Genomic DNA, 9,591 nt, shown 5'->3' with positions numbered 1-9,591 from the left:
TTGGATAGCAGCCATCCTGACTGGCGTATAATGGTACCTCATTGTGGTTTTGATTTGCATTTCTCTGATAATGAGTGATGTTGAGCATCTTTTCATGTGTTTGTTAGCCATCTGTATGTCTTCCTTGGAGAAATGTCTGTTGAGTTCTTTGGCCCATTTTTTGATTGGGTCATTTATTTTTCTGGAGTTGAGCTGGAGGAGTTGCTTGTATATTTTTGAGATTAATCCTTTGTCTGTTGCTTCGTTTGCTATTATTTTCTCCCAATCTGAGGGCTGTCTTTTCACCTTGCTTATAGTTTCCTTTGTTGTGCAAAAGCTTTTAAGTTTCATTAGGTCCCATTTGTTTATTTTTGCTTTTATTTCTGAAATTCTGGGAGGTGGGTCATAGAGGATCCTGCTGTGATTTATGTCGGAGAGTGTTTTGCCTATGTTCTCCTCTAGGAGTTTGATAGTTTCTGGTCTTACATTTAGATCTTTAATCCATTTTGAGTTTATTTTTGTGTATGGTGTTAGAAAGTGTTCTAGTTTCATTCTTTTACAGGTGGTTGACCAGTTTTCCCAGCACCACTTGTTAAAGAGGTTATCTTTTTTCCATTGTATATCCTTGCCTCCTTTGTCGAAGATAAGGTGACCGCAGCACTGTTTATAATAGCCAGGACATGGAAGCAACCCAGATGCCCATCAGCAGACGAATGGATGAGGAAGCTGTGGTACATATACACCATGGAATATTACTCAGCCATTACAAAGAATTCATTTGAATCAGTTCTAATGAGATGGATGAAACTGGAGCCCATTATACAGAGCGAAGTAAGCCAGAAAGATAAAGACCATTACAGTATACTAACACATATATATGGACTTTAGAAAGATGGTAATGATAACCCTATATGCAAAACAGAAAAAGAGACTCAGATGTATGGAACAGACTTGTGGACTCTGGGAGAAGGCGAGGGTGGGATGTTTCAGGAGAACAGCATTGAAACATGTATATTATCTAGGGTGAAACGGATAGCCAGCTCAGGTTGGGTACATGAGACAAGTGCTCGGGCCTGGTGCACTGGGAAGACCCAGAGGGATCGGGTGGAGAGGGAGGTGGGAGGGGGGACTGGGATGGGGAATACATGTAAATCCATGGCTAATTCATTTCAATGTATGACAAAAACCACTGCAATGATGTAAAGTAATTAGCCTCCAACTAATAAAAATTAAAAAAAATAAAAAATAAAAAAAGAGAAAAAATAAATAAATAAATAAAATGCTGTGAAATGCTTCCCAGAGTGAAAACAATACAAAAGAGGATAGATTTCACCCAGGGGAGAAGATTTATGTATTTGACAATTATGTTAACCAATTCTGTCTAACAATCTTTTTTGTCTAACAATATAGCAGTCTTTGGTATCCACAGAGAATTGGTGCCCAGAGCCTCTCAGATACAAAATCCTCAGATGCTCAATACCCTTACATAATACTGCTAAATATTTGCTTATAACCTATGTACATGCTCCCTTAAGATATAATTTAAATCTTATTTCAATTACTTACAATACCTAATACAATGTAAATACTATGTAAATGGTTGTAAATACAATGTAAATGCTATGCAAATTGTTGCTGGTAGATTAGGAAAATTCAAGTTTCACTTTTTAACCTTTCAGGAATTTTGTATATGTATCAAGCTTTTTGGAAGCAACAGTTAGAACTGGACATGGAACAACAGACTGGTTCCAAATAGGAAAAGGAGTATGTCAAGGCTGTATATTGTCATCCTGCTTATTTAACTTATATGCAGAGTACCTCACGAGAAATGCTGGGCTGGAAGAAGCACAAGCTGGAATCAAGATTACCAGGAGAAATATCAATAACCTCAGATATGCAGATGACACCACCGTTATGGCAGAAAGTGAAGAGGAACTAAAAAGCCTCTTGATAAAAGTGAAGGAGGAGAGTGAAAAAGTTGGCTTAAAGCTAAACATTCGGAAAACTAAGATCATGGCATCCAGTCCCATCACTTCATGGCAAATAGATGGGGAAACTGTGGAAGCAGTGGCTGACTTTATTTTTTTGGGCTCCCAAATCACTGCAGATAGTGATTGCAGCCATGAAATTAAGACACTTACTCCTTGGAAGGAAAATTATGACCAACCTAGACAGCATATTAAAAAGCAGAGAGATTACTTTCCCAACAAAGGTCTGTCTAGTCAAGGCTATGGTTTTTCCAGTGGTCATGTATGGATGTGAGAGTAGGATGGTGAAGAAAGCTGAGCGCCGAAGAATTGATGCTTTTGAACTATGGTGTTGGAGAAGACTCTTGATAGTCCCTTGGACTGCAAGGAGATCCAACCAGTCCATGCTAAAGGAGATAAGTCCTGGGTGTTCATTGGAAGGACTGATGCTGAAGCTGAAACTCCAATACTTTGGCCACCTCATGCAAAGAGCTGACTCATTGGAAAAGACCCTGATACTGGGAGGGACTGGGGGCAGGAGGAGAAGGGGGCGACAGAGGATGAGATGGATGGATGGCATCATTGACTCAATGGACATGAGTTTGAGTAAACTCCGGGAGTTGGTGATGGACAGGGAGGCCTGGCATGCTGCAATTCATGGGGTCGCAAAAGTCAGACACGACTGAGCGACTGAACTGAACTGAACTGATCAAGATTTTTTCATCTGTGCTTAGTTGAAATGTGTAGATGTGTAACCTGTGGATACAGAGAGCTGACTACATTTACTTTGTAAGAAATGCTAGATAACTTTCCTCTCATTTTGACATCATTTTCCATGCTTGAAAATCATTCAATTGAATAGTTATTAGTTACATTATAGGACTTGAAAGTTAAAAACTTAAAACATAAGTTATGACTTTACAACCAACTGTTTTAATTGTTCATTTCACAAAAGTACAAAATCATTTAACAGTACACGTTGAATGACAAAAAAAAATATAAGTATCTTAAGAAGGATTTATTTAGTTGGGGTCAGAGAAATACATAGCCATTTTAAGAGCTGTATCATTTAATTTGTACTTCAAATGCATGCTACTTTACAGCTTAGAGCATAAAATATGCATCTGTGCTAATTAGATGTAATGCGTATTTGAGATTTTCTGGTAAAAGCACTGCATGGTAAAGTATTTGGAGGGTAATGGTAGCTTTCAGAAAAAAAAGTGAAAGTCGCTCAGTCTGGTCCAGTTCTTTGTGACCCCATGGATTATACAGTCCATGGAATTCTCCAGGCCAGAATAATGGAGTGGGTAGCCTTTCCCTTCTCCAGGGGATCTTCCCAACCCAGGGATCGAACCCAGGTCTCCCACATGTGCAGCAGCACCCATAGGCAGCCTCCCAGGTGGCGCTCCTGGTAAAGAACCTGCCTGCCAGTGCAGAAGACATGAGATGTGGGTTTGATCCCTGGGTCAGAAAAATCCCCTGGAGAAGGAAATGGCAACCCACGCCAGTATTCTTGCCTGGAGAATCTCATGGACAGAGGAGGCTGGAGGGCTACAGTCCACAGGGTTGCAAAGAGTGAGATATGACTTAAGCAACTTAGCACTCATGCACTTAGGCAACTTCTCCTATTAATTAAACCTGTTTTTGTTTGTTTGTTTTTGCTGCACAGCTTGTGGTATCTTTGTTCACCAACTGGGGATCAAACAGAAGCTCCAGCAGTAGAAGTGCAGAATCCTAACCACTAGACCGCCAGGGAATTCCCAAGCCATCTTTATCGCTAACTCCAGAAGGTTGGTCAATTGACAAAAGGAGATGAGAAATGAATTTTCATTGGTGAAATCACTGGTGCTGGGACATGGAGACTGGTTTAAAGGAGTTGTCCCTTAAGCCTCACCCAGTATCTTGTGTTAGCCACTTTTGGGAGAGTCTCAGAGTCTCACCCTTCATCTCAGAGTAACTGAATTCTACTGCTAGAAAATAGTCACATTTTCCTGAACTGGCTATTTCCTGCAAAATAATTTCAGGATATACAAAAGGACGGAGAGCTGAGTCTTTCCCTTTCTACAAAAGAAGCCAATGCTAGTTTGCTGACAAATATTTGTACACATAGCAGAATTCAGCCTGAGATCCACTTTCATTGTGAAACGTTACCTGGTAGCCAGGAGGTGGGGAGACCTGGAGCTCTGATTCATTTCCAACTTGTCTCATCAACCAAAGGAACAAATATTTGTCAATGATAAATTGGTGCATTCACAGCAACTCTATAAACAAAGAAACTTTAGATTAATGGCTAAGAACGACTGCAGGGAGTATTTGGTAACAAAACACTTAGCCTGAGCATATCAGGGGTGAAGAATTCACAGTGGGCTGCAGTGCTCTTGTGTAACCAGTTGCACAAGACTCAGATGTTATTAATTATTAACCTGCTGAATCACTGGGAAAGCATTAGTCACTTGAACTGCAGGCATTTCAAAGGGCTGCCTCCCTCCTGAAGTTGACCATAGACTCATTGGTCCTTGTTTAGAGTTGCCAAGGCAAATGCTTATCGCCAAGTCATAATAACATTAACACATCTGCTCCATGTCCTCATTCCTCACCTAGAGGCTATCAGAATGCTACCAGTTCTACAGATTTCACAGGAAGTCATTCAGAGAGGCTGCCTTTGAAATTTACCGTTATCATTTTCCCTCCACACACAAAACAAACTTCTGAAAGACAATTAAAACCTTGAGCTTTTTTCGCAGCACTTAATGTTTTGCTTGACTGATTTTATAGACACCTTTTATTATGCTCCACTCTTTCATCTCACCCATCTGCTCCAAGAAAACATACTTCCTTCTCTTAAGGGGAACACCCATGTTCCCTAGGACATTTTTCTTTAATTAGAGCAAAACAAGATTATGGTTTTACCACTGAACTTTTGTTAAGTTTTCAAATCAGGTCTTCTACATAAATGTTTAACATAAAAGTAACAACTCTGTACATAAAATTCTACCTCCGGATGAAATGTACAATACAATGTTCAGTTAGACCTTAATACTGGTGTAGAATTTGCCAATTTGCAGTCTCTATACACACACACACACACACACACACACACACACACTGTGTTATCTGTTTCTCATCAAAACGACATTATGCTGGGGAGAGGGATAAATTAGGAGTTTGGAATTAACACACTACCATACAGGTAATCAACAAGGACCTACAGTATAACTCAGGGAACCCTACTTGATATTCTGAAACCTAAATAGGAAAAAATTTGGAAAAAGAATAGGACAATATATAAACGTGTAACTGACTCTCTTTGCTGTACGCCTGAAACTAATACAACACTGTAAATCAACTATACTCCAATGTAAGATAAAAACTAAAACAAACATAAAAAAATTAGATAAAAACTAAACCCACATGAGGCACCATTGCTTTCGTGAAGTGGCCAAGATGGCGCACACGTGCTGCGTCCTGGAGGGGGAGTCTGTGAGCCTAGCCGGGTTAGGCGTCTTCCCCCGGGGACTGCATGAGGCCCACTCCAGCCCTCAGGGGTTGCTGACGGTGTTGAAGCCTCTGGGTCTGTGCAAAGGATTCACCCCTGAGAGACGGAGGAAGTCAGAACTCCCCAGCTTTTGGACCCCGACCCAGTCGGCGGCTTTCCCAGACCACGCGCTGCGGCCCTGACCCCCACGGCCAACTGGCTAAGCGTCCGGCGCCTACCGGCACTTTGGGGAGTGTGACAAGCCCTGCGAGCTCGCCACTACGTGATCGCACTGCTGGGAGGACCCACAGAGCTCACGCGAGACCCGAGCAGGGCATCACGTAGCACGTAGGCGACGCTTGACGCAGAGAGGCTCCAGGCTAGTGGCCCCAGCTGTTCTGGAAAACTCGCCTGGTACCAGAAGCAGCGCCTGGTGGATTTACTAGCGGCAGGGAGCGGCCACTTCCTCATGAACACGCACCTTGACAGATGGAGCATGCTGACTCGCCTCGAGAGCCCCAAAGGCAGGAGGTTGGCAGTTTTTATACCAGGTGCTCCAGGCCTCTGATTTCTCCTCCCTGTTCCTGCGTTATGGATGTCGGGTCTAGCTGGGTGGATATGATCAGATGGGAAGGACCATATCTGGGTCCAAGTTCATCTGCAAGTTGAGTGGCGAAGATGTGTTTGGAATCTCTGTTCCTCTAATTACAACTGAAGCAAAACTGGGAAAGTCCGCTGACAATGCTGTTTGGCTGAACAGAGGTAAGACATCTCCATTTAAATGGTATTAATTTTTTTTTCAAGCAGCAGAATAATTGGGTAGTATGTCCCTGAAGCTCTTCACTTTTTTGACCCTTGCAGAGGTTGACCACATAATGCAGCTGTATGTGAAAGGGCCAAAAAAGCAAGGTCCTCAGAGACAAATTGCTGCAGAAGTCAGAAAACTTGTTTTTTGGACAAGGACTCTGGACTCTGCTCAAAGGTGCACACAAGCCTTTTAGCAGTATAGATGCACTGGAAGTCATGTCTGACCTAGAGTTAAAAGAGTTTTGAAAGTTTCTGAATTCTTCATTGTGGAATGAGCGTCGCAGATTTGCCGCAAAGCAAATGCCATTTCTGATGGTTCATGAGGGTATGAGATGGTCACAGGAGGCGGAGTCAGTGTATATCACAGTAACAAATGCTGAGAGTTGGTTTTGGTTGTTGGACTGTGTATCCTTAAGAATGGCCTTTCCTTACTTAAAATGGGAAAAAAAAAATTTCCACATGATATAATGGCTTCAGCTATGATGAAAAATCCTTCTGGTGGTTCACGTTTATCCGTCATTCATTCTCAAGACATGGGAACTTATACCTTGGCTTATGGAAATCCAAAACAGTATGGAGTATACTCGAGGCCTGACAGTGTGAATTACTTCATTATTTATATAGGTTGGGTATGTTTGTATAATAGTGTGCTATTTTATTTCCTAATCCTTGAACATTGAGGACTACAGTAGAAAAGCATGATTTCCAGGGTTAATCTCTTTCAATAATAGTTTTTTCGTGAAAAACTAAATGCTGCCTTTCCCATTCTGTTCCCTCTTTTAAAGATGAGGAAGAACAGTGAAAAAGAAGTATAATATGGAATTGTAGATACTTTTTTTAATTTATTTTTTATTGAAGGATAATTGCTTTATAGAATTTTGCTGTTTTTTGTCAAACCTCAACATTAATCAGCTATAGGTATACATATATCCCCTCCCTTTTGAAACTCCCTCATATCTCCCTCCCCATCCCACTCCTCTAGGTTGGGACCCCTGTTTGAGTTTCCTGAGGCATACAGCAAATTCCTGTTGGCTATCTATTTTGCATATGATAGTATAAGTTTCCATGTTACTGTTCCCATACATCTCACCCTCTCCTCCCTTCTCCCCATGTCTATAAGTCAATTCTCTATGTCTGTTTCTCTACTCTTTACCTGTAAATAAATTCTTCAGTATTATTTTTCTAGATTCCATATACGAATATGATATTTATAGAATATGATATTTATCTTTCTTTTCCTGACTTACTTCATTCTGTATAATTGGTTCTAGGTTCATCCACCTCATTAGAAATGACTCATATGTGCTCCTTTTCATGACTGAGTAATATTCCATTGTGTATATGTACCACAACTTCTTTATCCATTCATCTGTTGATGGACATTGAGGTTGCTTCCATGTTCTACCTATTGTAAATAGTGCTGAAATGAACAATGGGATGCTTGTGTCTCTTTAAATTTTGGTTTCCTCAGGGTGTATGCCTAGGAGTGGGATTGCTGAGTCATATGGTGGTTTTATTCCTAGTTTTTTAACAAATCTCCATACCATCTTCCATAGTGGCTGTATCAATTTACGTTTCCACCAGCAGTGCAAGAGTGTTCCTTTTTCTCCACACCCTCTCCAGCATTTATTGTTTGTAGACTTTTTGATGATGGCCATTCTGACTGGTGTGAGGTGATATATCTCATTGTAGTTTTGATTTGCATTTCTCTAATAGTGAGTGTTGTTGACCATCTTTTCATGTGATTGTTAGCTATCTGTATGTCTTCTTTGGAGAAATGTCTGTTTAAGTCTTCTTCCCACTTTTTGATTGGGTGGTTTGTTTTTCTAGTATTGAGTTATATGAGCTGCTTATAGATTTTGGAAATTAATACTTTGTCAGTTGTTTCCTTTGCTATTATTTTCTCCCATTCTGAGGGTTGTCTTCTCACCTTGCTTATAGTTTCCTCTGCTGTGCAAAAGCTTTTAAGTTTAATCAGGTCCCACTTGTTTACTTTTGTTTTGATTTCCGTTACTCTAGAAGGTGAGTTATAGAGTACACTGCTTTGGTTTATGTCATCGAGTGTTCTGCCTGTGTTTTCCTCTAAGAATTTTATGGTTTCTGGTCTTACATTTAGGTCTTTAATCCATTTTGAGTTTATCTTTGTGTATGAAGTGTTCTAATTTCATTCTTTTACATGTAGCTCTCCAGTTTTCCCAGCACCATTTATTGAAGAAGCTATCTTTGCCCCATTGTATATTCTTGCCTCCTTTGTCAAAAATAAGGTACTCATAGGTACATGGGTTTATTTCTGGACTTTCTATCTTGTTCCATTGGTCTACATTTCTGTTTTTGTGCCAGTAGGATACTGTCTTGATGACTGTAGCTTTGTAGTATAATCTGAAATTAGGAAGGTTGATTCCCCCAGCTCCATTCTTCTTTCTCAAGACCACTTTGGCTATTCAGGGTCTTTTGTGTTCCCATATGAATTGTGAATTTTTTTGTTCTAGTTCTGTGAAAAATGCCATTGGTAATTTGATAGGGATCACATTGAATCTGTAAATTGTGTTTGGTAGTATAGTCATTTTCACAATATTGATTCTTCCTACCCAGGAACATGGAATATCTCTCCATCTGTTTATGTCATCTTTGATTTCTTTCATCAGTGTCTTATAATTTTCTGTGTACAGTTCTTTTGTCTCCTTAGGTAAGTGTATTCCTAGATATTTAATTCTATTTGTTGCAATGGTGAATGGAATTGATTCCTTAATTTCTCTTTCTGATTTTTCATTGTTAGTATATAGAAATGCAAGTGATTTCTGTGTATTGATTTTCTATCCTGAAACTTTGCTAAATTCACTGATTAGTGCTAGTAATTTTCTGATACTATTTTTTGGGGTTTTCTATTTACAGTATCATGTCATCTGCAAACAGTGAGAACTTTACTTCTTCTTTTCCAATTTGGATTCCTTATTTCTTTTTCTTCTCTGATTGCTATAGCTAGGACTTCTAGAACTATGTTGAATAATAAGTGGTGAAAATGGACACCCTTGTCTTGTTCCTGATCTTTGGGGGAATGCTTTCAGTTTTTCACCATAGAGAATAGTGTTTGCTGTAGGCTTTTCATATATGGCCTTTACTATGTTGAGGTAGGTTGGAATTGTGGATACTTTTTATCAGGTGTATATCTCATTGGATTTTGGGTTGTTCAGGAAGCAAATGCAGTTTTCTGTAAAAAAGGAGAAAAGTTAGAAATCATAGTTGGCATTAGAAGTTACAGTAGAAATAGTTTCTTTTCATGGAAAAGAAAAATCAGTACTTGACTTTTCAGAAAATTCCTAATCAATTTTCCAGTCCCTTGCTTGTGTTTCCATATAATTAAAC

General features: G+C 39.8%; 1 pseudogene; it reads left to right on the top strand.

The window, feature by feature from the left end:
* Window positions 1-5,390: 5,390 nt before the first annotated feature.
* Window positions 5,391-6,711, top strand: LOC110144553 (tyrosine--tRNA ligase, mitochondrial pseudogene; annotated as a pseudogene).
* Window positions 6,712-9,591: the final 2,880 nt, after the last annotated feature.

Source organism: Odocoileus virginianus, chromosome 26, assembly GCF_023699985.2.
Source record: "Odocoileus virginianus isolate 20LAN1187 ecotype Illinois chromosome 26, Ovbor_1.2, whole genome shotgun sequence".
Taxonomy (NCBI): Eukaryota; Metazoa; Chordata; class Mammalia; order Artiodactyla; family Cervidae; genus Odocoileus; species Odocoileus virginianus.
The sequence above is the reverse complement of the archived record's forward strand: the minus strand, read 5'-3'. Positions and strand labels throughout refer to the sequence as shown.